We start from the raw sequence: 11,908 nt of genomic DNA on the forward strand, positions 1-11,908 counted from the left end.
ATGGCCATCCATATTTGAGGCCGTTCCGGCATACATTTGGTGGCAGTACACCGATATTTTGGTCAAGACTATTTTGAATTTGGTAAACACAATTTTCTAAATAAGCAGTCATAGGTTCGCCACAAAGAGTGTGACCGGGGCGGGGGGAGGGGGAGGCAGCTCACTAGTAAAACATTCTGTCACCTTTATTTCCTTTAAAAATGGAATTGAGATTGTGGCGTATTCAGTCAATTGCGCGTAGATGAGAGCGAAGCATGCACTACGATAGCTGTGAAAGGGTGGATTCTGCTTCCGGACACAGAAGCGACAGGACGTGTTTCAATGGGCGCCGTCGTAGTCGGTTCAGAAGGGTTTATGACCAGTTCGGACCAGGATTATCAAGTGATATTGTCACAACTTATATAAGGTCAGATAGTTGTGAAACCTCTTTTTGCATGGTAATATCATGGTGCGGCCTTTTAGCGTCGAAGATTTCTGATAGGCACTTGTTCATTTGGCGCACTGGGGTCGTGTCGAACGAATTACGTTTATCCACAACTTTCAAGACAGCGGAAGCAAGGAAGAACATGTTAACTAAGGTCAAACTGCTGGTCCAAGAGTGCCCGTGTCTCGTAAACAACCCGAACAACTAAGGCTTCACTAGCTCCTTCACTAGCTGTACGATGATTTTCAGTCTGCTTTGAGAACTTTGGCAAGGAGCCTGAAGTCACCCTGGAAAAATTGCGCCTCTATGGCATCACCGACAGGTCGTCGAGGACACGAATAGTCGCCCTTGAAATTTATTGTCGGTGCTAGCGTAGAAAACCTTCCCCACGTACCACCTACGAGTGGAAGGAGAACTAGCCCTGGTAGCCGTACCGAACCTAGTGCCGTTGTGTTTGCGCTGCAACAGCAAGGGACACATCCGGCTTGACTCTAACGTTATGCGCTGTTAGCGATGCCGACCGTTTGGGCATAATGAAGCGGACTGCATAAGGACCTACGCTACCATAACAGGTCAGCCGAAGAACGGCGAGACAACAGATCTTATCATGAACGAAGAAGACGCTGAAGAGACCTCGAGAAGTGCTGGGAGCGAGCTCGAGCAAGCTGCAGTGAGCAAGACAGCTATCACTGACAAGGGTCCCCACAGCGCCGTCAATGCAAGCGATCAGCAAACTCAACGACGAGAACCACAAAGAATGGCTTCTGTATGTATAAGCTGGAATGTACTTAACGGATATAATAAAATTGAATTGAATTGAATTGAACAAGGAGGTGGAAGTTGCGTCAACGATAAGCGTGAGCGGTAACAAGGAAACCATGTACCGTCTGTTGCAGAAGTTTGCAGCCCAGCGCGCCGGGCGGAGGAGCAGTATCGCTCCCGAGAGGCGGCGCTGCGCCCGCCGGTGCTGCCCGGTGACGCAGCTATAAAGAGTGAGGAGGCTTGTTTTCTTCCCCTCATCGCGTAGCTGAGAGCAAAAATGTGCGATATCAACTGCGGGACGAGGAGAAGAGAACAAGCCTCCTCACTCTTTATAATTGCGTCAACAGGCCGCGCAGGCGGGCGCAGCGCCGCCTCTCGGGAGCGATACTGCTCCTCCGCCCGGCGCGTTGGGCTGCAAACTTGTGCAACAGACGGTACACCACCAGCGCAGGGCCACCGAAAAGTGTACATGAAGAAACCGTCAACGCGGGCGCAATTTCCAACGTGAAACAACCTGTGCAAACCGATGTGAATCGGCGGCCCAGCATCAAGCTCAAGCCCAAGAGTGATCGCCAGAGAGAGAGAGAGAGAAAACTTTATTTCAAAAAGAAAACGAAAAGAGAAAGGAAAAAAGAAAAAAAAGGAAACATAAGGGGGGGCAGTGAGTGGAGTCTTCATTTCAAGACCCCTGTGGCCTGGGCTGCCGCTCTTGCCTGAGTTACCAGCCTACGCTGGGTCTCTAGATCATAGCATAGCAGAGTGGCCTCACACTGCGCCTCCGAATGGTGAAGCCTACCACGTCACCCCCATGTGACGTGGTAGGCGGTGGGCTGGTCGTTGCACCAAGGGCATATGTCTGTGTAGTGTTCTGGGAACATTATGTTGTATTGACGTAGGTTGGGGTAAGTGTTGGTTTGGAGCTGTCTCCATTCCCGCATTTCTTGTGCATTTAGACCCTTGTGTGGAGGGGGATAAATCCTACGTTGTTCCCGTAGGTACTTAAGTCGCGCGCCGTAAGTCGCTGGGACAAGAATGCTGGTTGTGAGATCAGGATTGGTGGCCGCTCGGTTTGTGTGACCTCGAGCTAGCCTATCCGCGACCTCATTAACTTCCCATCCAGAGTGCCCCGGAACCCAAGTGATCTGATGTTTGAGCTGTGAGGTTGTAGCCAATGGGTTAGTTGTGATGCGAGCTAATTTTTTAGGTATTCTGCCCGCAAGAAGGAGCCGACACGCCGCTTGTGAGTCGGTGATTACGTGCAGCTCTCGATTGGTCGCGTCTCCGTAGGTAATGGCCAGCACGATCGCCGCCACTTCCGCTTCTGTGATAGTACAGTGCAGGATGGACATGCTGGAGACTTCTGTGTATGAAGAGCCCACCACACGGCTGCTGCTGCGTTCGATGTATGCTCGTATAAAGCGGCATCCACATAGACAGTTTTCGGACTGCGTTCCCCTGCACGTTTAAGATAATTCACCCGGGCGTGTCTTCTGCCTTCGTTGTGGACTGGAGACATGTTCTTTGGGAGCGGGGACACATATACTCTTGCCCGGTACGGAAAAGGAATGTTAGTCGTTGACTGTATAGCTTGTACGTCCGAAGGAGAGCCAACGCGCTCGAGAATGAGCCGGCCAGTCTCAGTTGACAGAAGGCGTTCCCTTTGGGACCGGAGGAGAGCCCCTGGAATTTCTTCAAATGTGTTCTGCAGTTCAAGAGCTTCTAATTTGACGTTGGAGGTGTATGGTGGGAGGCCTAACGGGTTCCTGTAAGCTGCACGTATCATTGCGTTTACTTTGTTGAGATCTCTTCGGAGCAGGGTGACGTAAGGTAGCCCATAGGAGAGGCGACTGATGACCAGCGCCTGCACCAGACGGATCGTGTCTTCTTCCCGGATGCCTTTTCTGTTTCTGGCCACCCGGCGGATCATTTTAGAGATCTGCTGTGTTGTATTCTTGAGGAGGTGGAGCACGTGGTCTACTTTTCTATCGCTTTCGAGCCAGAGACCCCGGATTCGTATGAGTGGCACTTCCCGGATTGGGACCCCATGCAGGAGGATGCTAAGGTTGCCTGATGATGTATGGTGGTATCCACGTATGCGGTTGACTTCAGATTTATCTGGGAAGCATTAGAGCCCGCATCGAAAGGCCTCTGTTCCCACGCAAGTTGCGGCTGCTTGAAGTGTTTCTTCTTTCTGGGCTAGAGAGCCGGTGGTTGTCTAGATCGTAATGTCATCAGCATACAGGGTGTATCCAATGTTCGGAACCTCTTGCAGAGCCCTTGCGATCTAATCATGGCGATGTTGAAGAGGAGCGGCGAAATGACCGATCCCTGTGGCGTGCCCTTGTTTGGCATGTCTTGAAGATCCGATCTCATGTCACCCATTCCTATCGTTGCCGTTCGGTTGGACAAAAATTCTTGACGTATTGGAAGGTGCGTTCGCCGCAGTTTAGGTTATTGAGCTCGGATAAGATTGCCTCGTGAGACACGTTATCAAACGCGCCTTTTAGACCTAGCGCCATAATGAGGTGCTCGCCTCCTCTCGGAATGTTAGAAAGTACCTCCTCCTTGAGGAGAAGAAAAGCGTCTTGAGTGGACCGGCCTGATCTGAAGCCGATCATGGAGGGATGGAAGAGGCCGTTATCTTCTATGTAGTGTTGAAGTCGCGTCTGGATGACTCGCTCGTAGAGCTTGCCCAGGCACGAGGTGAGTGATATGGGTCGTAGCGTTTCGACCGCCGGCTTCTTGTCCGGTTTTGGTATTACGATTATCTCCGAGCGTTTCCACTCAGAGGGAATTTCATTCTTCTCCCACAGCGAGTCGTTCAAATACTTGGTGAGGTCGCTGATTTGTGCCTTGCTGAAGTTGCGGATCATGGCGTTGCTGATCTTGTCCGTTCCCGCCGCCGTGTTGCGGGTGCATGATCGAACTGCAGCATACACCTCGGCTTCAGAAATGGGAGCATCGAGTGCCGGATTTTCTTGGCCCGGTATGTCAAAGAGCAAGAAGGAGCTGGGCTGGTGCCGATATATTTGTCCTTAAGAGCCTGAAGCAGCGTGGCGTCATCCCCTGGAAAAGGGTGAGTAATACGCTTCAGGGTCCATGTAGATGCGGATTTTGATTTAGAGGGGTCAATGAGGTTCCGCAGGATTGTCCAAGTACGGGACGTTCCCAGCGTTCCTCTCAATGACTCGCAAAACTGTTGTCAATTTTGTTGTGCTAGTTTGGTGGCGTATGTCTGGGCTTCCTCCATGAGCTGCGCAATCCGCAGACGGCGAAGTCTATATAGGCGCTGTCTTTTCCATCGCCTCACAAGGCGGCTGCGCTTCTGCCATAGCTTGAGAAGATGGCGGTCTACGTCTGGGGCGTCCAGTGTGCGTTGTATTATTTCGGTGGCTTGCTTGTGTGCTTGTCTGATGTCTTCGCTCCAGTCCTGTAAGGATTGAATTGGACCTGATGGGACGTATGCGTTGCGGAATTAGGGCCAATCAGTGATGTGGGCAGCACCCAGATCCCTCCGGATTTTGGTAGATGATATGGATGCGCTTAGTATGCAGTGGTCACTTCCCAGGGTTTCTTCTATGTTCGTCCATGTAGCCTCAGCAACGTTCTTTATCAGGGTGAAGTCCGGGCAGGAGTCACGGGAGACGCTGTTGCCTTCCCTTGTCGGATATATAGGGTCGGTGAGGAGTTCCAGGCCGAGGGCTTCTATTGCTCGCGCAACTGTCACTCCTCTGGTGAGTTTGACTGGTACCCCCAGTCCCGGTGGGGCGCGTTGAAGTCCCCGACCCCGACAAGCTGATTTGCTTGCGCCAGGTGGGTGGCTTCGGAAAGGAGGTTGGTGAAGTCGTCCTTTGCGGGTCGTGGCGGCTTATACATGTTGATGACAAATGTAGTCTTTCGGCCTCGTTTGTTAGGCACCATTTCTATCGCTAAGTGCTCAACGTCCGGTTCGGATAAGGAGTGCTCGGTTACAGTAATGGCGTTTGCGACGGGGATTGCAACCGACGGCATGTGTCGTTGGCGGACAGTGTAGTTGCCGTCTAGCGTCGGTGACATGTCGGCTCCTACCTCTTGCAAATAGATAATGTCAGGTCTGATCAGGGTGGTGCAGAGATATTGATTCAGCAAACCCTGATTCGTCTGAAGCCCCTACAGTTCCACTGCCAGATTTCTATGTGTTCGATGTTCGTGCTATGGTGTGGGGTGCCAACGGGCAAGGGACGCGAGGCCACCTGACTGCTAAGGCCCATACTGAATTCGAGCGCGGATTTTGTCCGAACGTTCGTGCAAAATAGAGCACGACTCATGTCCTGCATGATGATTTGATGGGCGACCGGCGGCAGCACAGGGGGCACACTTAATGTTGGGATCCCGGACGGAGCGAGGGCAAGCCGCCAAAGCATGTGACCCCGCACAACGGGTACAACACGCCTTCGAAGGATCGTTCTTGAGCTTGCACTTCTTCAAAGCGTGGCCATACTGAGCGCAAAAAGTGCACAGGGGAACGTGCAGGTCCTCACGGACCTCGACGGAAGTCCAACCGATGGTTACATGACGCGCCGCACAGACGCGGGCAAAAGCAGGTGGGTCAGTTTCAATAACATGAACAAACTGTCCGCAGCACTGTGCAAAAGAGAGCCTGACCTTACAGGAAGAAGGGTCCAGATGAAGAGCGTGGTTCCGATGATTGAGTGCCGCGATGCGCTCCTCTGGCCTTATATGTCAACCCCAGTCAGTCGTACGTGCGGATTTCGTTGCTTGGGAATTCGGACGTTCACAGAGTTCCGCGTTGCCTCGATCCGTGAGATTGCGGACTTCGGACGGTCAAGGTTCTCAGGGTCCCTGGAGGTAACCATCAGGGCGCGATGAGAGGCCCTGAGAGTAACAGCTCCGATTCCCTCAGCTTCTGGATTGATGTTCGCCTTGAGCAGAGCCGCCACCTCGCTGCCAACGTTGTCCAAGGGTGCAACAGAAGTTAGGAACATCTGGTGCAGCTGAGGATCCCGGCAGGAGTCTCCAGGCTGAGGAGGCCTGTACGGATGAGAGGTCGCAGCAGGAGCTGCAATGGCAGCGCCTCCCTGTTGATGAGATTCTGAAACGCCGCTCAACGTGGCAGCATACGTCCGAGGGACCTGGGGTTGCCGCCTCACGTCGCAGAGGTCCGCAGCAGTAGTGGTGTCCTGGGTAGTCCCGTAAGCAAGCCGCATTCGGAGGACACCCAGCTCATGCTCTCGCGCCGCCAAAGAGGTCCGGAGCGTTTCTGAATGGTTCAGCTCAGCGACGGCACACGCAAAGAAGTGCGCAGTGTGTCGGCGCAGGGCACAGACCAGATGCAAAAGGACTGCCCTGGTTCCGGGACTAATCTTGTTATCTTTGTCCAGAATTGCCGCAACAATCTGCTCATGGACCCTCATGGCGTCCGTGTCTGTGCCAAGCTCCAAGCGTTTAGATTGCACGACTCCGAGTCCGACGTTGTCCGCGGCGGAAGGCCCAGGAGCCCCGAAAGCTCAGAGATGTCGGGTTCCAAATGGAGACTGGCGGAGGTGGAGGCAGGGTGGGACTCACGAAGCGCACCAGGAGTTGCAAGGTCGTCGGGGTGGTGCGATGTCTGGTCTGCGGCGGTGTTATGAGCCGCCCGACATGAGGACACGTCGCACAGAGACGATGGGCTGCCTGGAGCAGCCTCGTCGGCCATGGCCACACAGGCAGGCGGTAGGCCTAACCAGCCAGCAGCCAGAGACCAGAACGGGGAAAAAAGCGATCAGAGGGCACGGCCCGCCAGGAAGGAGGCCACTCGGAGATTCTCTCAGGTGTTACCGGGCTCCTCCGAGTAACATGGGTACCTAAGACACCCGGAAATTAATATAAAAGCGAAGTAGCAAGTGAAGCGAAAAGAACCGCCTGTCAGCCAGCCATCTTCGTCTTCGTGGCCTAGTGGTCTCGGCTACGGGAGGTGGTTAGTTCGAAACCCACCGCCGGACACCCACCGCTAAAAATGGGCACAAGCGTCCCCCGGCCTGGCGCTCGCCTTTTCCAGGAGTGTGCGTTTGGGAGAAGCTCTGTAAACCCTGCTGCGCGCCCCTTCTCTGCAGTGGGCCCAAACCCAGTTTCGAACCTCGCAGCCTGCAAAAGTGGTTCTGTTTGTCTTGCAAAGGTACTTCCTTTGAGCCTCACCTGAAGTGCTCCCTTAGAGCCTCAGCTGCAGCAGTCCTAAGAAAAAAGGGGCACATAATGGGCTGTTGCCGCGTAAGGCGGACTTATTGTTGTCCAATGGCGAAACGAATCACTGCCACATCGGTGCAACTATTTGGGCCGTGACCCCTTTTCCCAAGCATTTCACAAATTCTCGCAGGCTCCACGGAAGGTGGCGGCGGACATCGATACGGGATAGTGTTCAAAGGAGATCAACACATCCAGCAACGCACCCAAGGCCCGAGGTGAGTGGCAGCGCATCGCAGGCTCCACGGAAGGTGGCGGCGGACATCGATACGGGAGAGTGTTCAAAGGAGATCAACACATCCAGCAACGCATCCAAGGCCCGAAGCGAGCGGCAGCGCATCGCAGGCTCCACGGAAGGTGGCGGCGGGAGAGTGTTCAAAGGAGATCAACACATCCAGCAACGCACCCAAGGCCCGAGGCGAGCGGCAGCGCATCGCAGGCTCCACGGATGGTGGCGGCGGACATCGATACGGGAGAGTGTTCAATGGAGATCAACACATCCACACTGCGAGTTTTCTCGGTCCCATTGTTCGCGTCTCTGTCTGCGTTCGAGCAGATTGGGCAGTTTTAAGGTGCGTGGGTCCGCATGGATAATTTCTGAGTTTAAACCTCGGTAGAGGAAAACAAGTAGAAATGGATAAAAGGTTAATTTTAGAAGCGGAACAGGAGCAGTTAAAGGAGCAGCAGGCAGAATTGCAGAGGCTAAAGGGAGGAAATGCACTCAGTTTCGAGTGTAGCATGGTCGATTTGGACCGCGCGATTGAAGTTGCAATCGCGGAGAACCATGAAACTGATCGGAAGATCGCTATAGCAACACGGTGGATGAGGGCAGTGGGCGCAGAAATTCCCGGCATAGCGCCACTGGTACAACACCAGAGCCGGAAAACAACTGCTCTTTGAGTGAGCATATTGCGGCTTCTCCAGCACCAAGCGATAAAGGGGAAAGCTGCCATGTATGGGCAAAATGCGAGCCAGGTTCCCATGGAACAGATTCGGCGTTGCGCAAAAACAACCTCAGGCAAGCTCATAGAAGGAGAGGTTTGAACAGTGAGAACCTGTCACGGACATCCGACGCGACCTCGTAGAGCTAGCGAGAGGTGAAAATACCTCGCAGGTGCAACGGCGCACTGCACCTAGCATATTGCATGAAGTGCCCTGTACCACGGTCCTCAGCAGGAGCTCCCCTTTCGAAGCTACGAGTGGAGACGGGTCAGTAGGACAGAACGTAAAGAGGGCTGTGCAAGTTTCAAACGCACCCGACGAAAGCTTGACCGCGTCGTCCGAGGACAAAGCATTGTCGCTAGACAATATCGAGTCAGGCGAAAGGAAGGTAGCTCCTGCAGTTTCAAGGTTCGATGTTACCACGAAGCCGGAAAATGCCTGTCAAGCAGGGCACGGCATTCGGAATGTTAGTGCCAAAGGAAATGGGGAAAAAGGCACCTGTCGAGGTAAAGTGCAAGTAGACAGGTGCGTTGCTCACATATTGCAAGCACGCCTGAGGTTCCGTGCTATCTACTGTTCATCACGCCAGGTCAAGCGTCGCACGGGTTTCGTTAGCCCATGCAAAGGTGCTGAACAGGGCAAGGCGCAAGACGCATTCTCGCGGCGTAACGTGCAGAGCGTGCCTTCGGGATCATCACATGGTGAGGGATTAGGCTCTAACTATAGCCAGGAGGCATTCGACCCCGGGGGATACAAGCAGTTGAGTTTTGAGTCTGTTGCGACTGTGGCCAAAGACATCGCACGCCGGCTCGAGCGCACACAGCGGCCGGGCGTACGGCCGAGGAGACCCTGGTTGGCGTCCACGGACGAAACGCTGGCGCTGATGAGTGCTGAAGAGTGTGCGCGCGTATGTGTGGGTGTTCGCGAGGATAATCGGTGTGCGCGAACAATAGAACTGATGCCTGCGCATGAACTTGAACTTTGTATGAGGAGCAACCTGTGCACGCAAATCGCGTGTTTGTGTGAAGGGATCAAACTAGCGTTTTAGTTTTGTTGTGCTTTTTATGCCCATGCGCATGGTGTTCTCTTTGTTGTTGTTGCTGTTGTGCCCCGGATAGTGTTGCGGGCGCGTTCGGGCAGTAGTACATACCTCTGAAGTGGTGCTGGCTTCATCTGTCCCTTGAATGAACTAATTCTAAACGGCGCCAATGGGCCCCGTGTAGAATCCTAGAAGGGGCGTGTAAGGGACCGACGGGCACAACAGATTAGCGCGGGCCCCGATGGAACGCTGTGGCGAACGCACTCGTGACGACAGAAGGGTCGTGACAGGACTTCTCTGTTCTTTTCTTTCCCTTTCTTTTTTTTTTGTACACCGGGTTGAGCGCGCTGTCTCGACCTAGCGGGGGCAGGTGATATGCAAGCGCCCAGTGGAAGGACGTGACCCTAGGAGGTTTGCCGTTCCTTTTTTTTTATAAGAGAGAGGGTTTAGTCCTCCTAAAGTTGAAGGAGGAGCTGGACGTCGGAACGCACCAATCAGGTTGATGTTGGTTGTGATTGGTCGTTGCGGAAATTACGGCTGGACCTAAGGGGGTTAAAACCGAGCCCGAGGGCACGGTCCGATGTTCCGGACTAGGTTTTGATGCTCGGCATCGTCGGCTATGCCGAGGTGGGAATAGTTCCCTTTTAGCCGGTTCCAACTTGTATCTCTACTGTAAATGTGAATATTTGCTGTGTGTATAAAATTCAGTTTTCTTCTGTCTGGTCAACTCCTGCCCTCAAGTCTTCGCTCATACTGTCTCCGACGGAGCGTCTCTGGCGCGAGGAACCTCCGCTGCAACACGTATATACTGTCTCTGGCGGCGCACCCCTGGTTCACAAGGTAACAAGAACCACCATCGGAACTTCACTGTTGTATTTGTCACTAGGGGGAGGACGGGGCCGACAGTTCCAGCGTTTAATGCAAGAACAAATTTGCCATGACTGGTTTCTAGCGCGCGTCAGTGAAAAGACCCTTCGAACAGAAGTCACTTGCTAAAAGTATTGGTTAGATGACAGTCGAGTCTCAGAAAGCGTCAGATAAACAGAATGATTAGTGGTAATACTAATCCATAGTAATACAGAATCAGCATATATGCAATAGAAGAAAAATGCACCCAGCATTTTATGTTTATGCGCAGGAGTGACCTAGGTTTGTATAACGATCACGACTTGAAGTACACGTCACAATCGCGACAGACTTTGTACACGTCACACTCACACCACTGCTAAATTTGTTCCCCATAATTAGACCGCATTCACTGTAGGTACTTTTCAGTCAGTTATTGCAGCTCATCTTGACTTTAAGTAACCTATCACCTTCTACACATACCCTGTAAATACAATAAAAAAAAAGGATCACTGCGTCTGTCATTGGGACGACATGGTCCACGTATGTGTAGCTTGAAGTTGAACAAGTAATGTGCGCTTGTCGTCTAGCTGTGCAATAAGAACTTTCATTCGTTACTACAGAAAACGGAAAACTCTTGAAATGAGAGACCGTAAGCGTAGAATGAACAAGCAAATACGGATTAACGCATTCTCAATGATTTGCAAGATATGGAACAGGAAAACTTGGGGGAAAATGTTGAGAAAATAAATGGGTAAAAAATAAAAATAGAAACCTAATTGACACTAGCACCACATCACAGTGGGGTTAAACAAAATGCGTAATGTACGGCATGCACACTACATTCATTTCTGAAAATACCGCCCCTCCGACGCTTTTATACAGACCTAGTTTCGTCAGGCGGACAGCTCGGCTGTGCTACTGTATATTTTCTGACACATGAACTCTCAACCAGACCTCTCCGAATTCCTGTGTATAGCGTGGACATCTGCCTCTTTAATGCGTCGTTATTGTAAAATCAATTTTAATAATAATAAGGCAATCTTTATTCTCATTCTAATACAAGGAAAAAGAATCCCAGACGAACAGCTGCAAAGCAGCGGCTCGGGACTGTCTGAGGACCCCCACATGGACATGGCATACAGTATGCGCTCAGGTACGCAATTGAAGCGCTCACACAGGACGAGACAAAATTAATGAACACGCTACAGGCAGTTCTAACAAAATGACAAAAACTATTTTCGCACTTGTCGTCAACAAATGTTCAAATTTACCGTTTTAGACCTACATTTCGACTGAAAAAAAAAAATGCATTATGAACTCTTCAAGGCACGAAGTGCTAACACGTTTGTTGCCACACGTAATATCTGTTTCAAATGATTGCCATAAGAAAGCTTAGTGTCTGATTTCCACAACTCGTTCTAATACCAGTGACTGTCCATTGTCCTCTATATCTATTCACAACATTATCTTTCAGTCTATGTTGGGCAAGGTATTTCAGAACTATATATAATCCGAACAAGAATGAAAATCTGCGATGATAAATTAGTCAACATTCGTATGCATAATGTTGAGTGGTGTAATTTTATTTAATAAATTAAGACAGGACGGGTATGAGCTGTGAAACTAATAGCAGGAATATGCCTTGCGCTTTTTTTTTGTAAAAAGTAATTTAG

The sequence above is a fragment of the Amblyomma maculatum genome, chromosome 2 (genome assembly GCF_055883805.1).
Source record: "Amblyomma maculatum isolate TAMU_Amacu chromosome 2, ASM5588380v1, whole genome shotgun sequence".
Classification (NCBI taxonomy): domain Eukaryota; kingdom Metazoa; phylum Arthropoda; class Arachnida; order Ixodida; family Ixodidae; genus Amblyomma; species Amblyomma maculatum.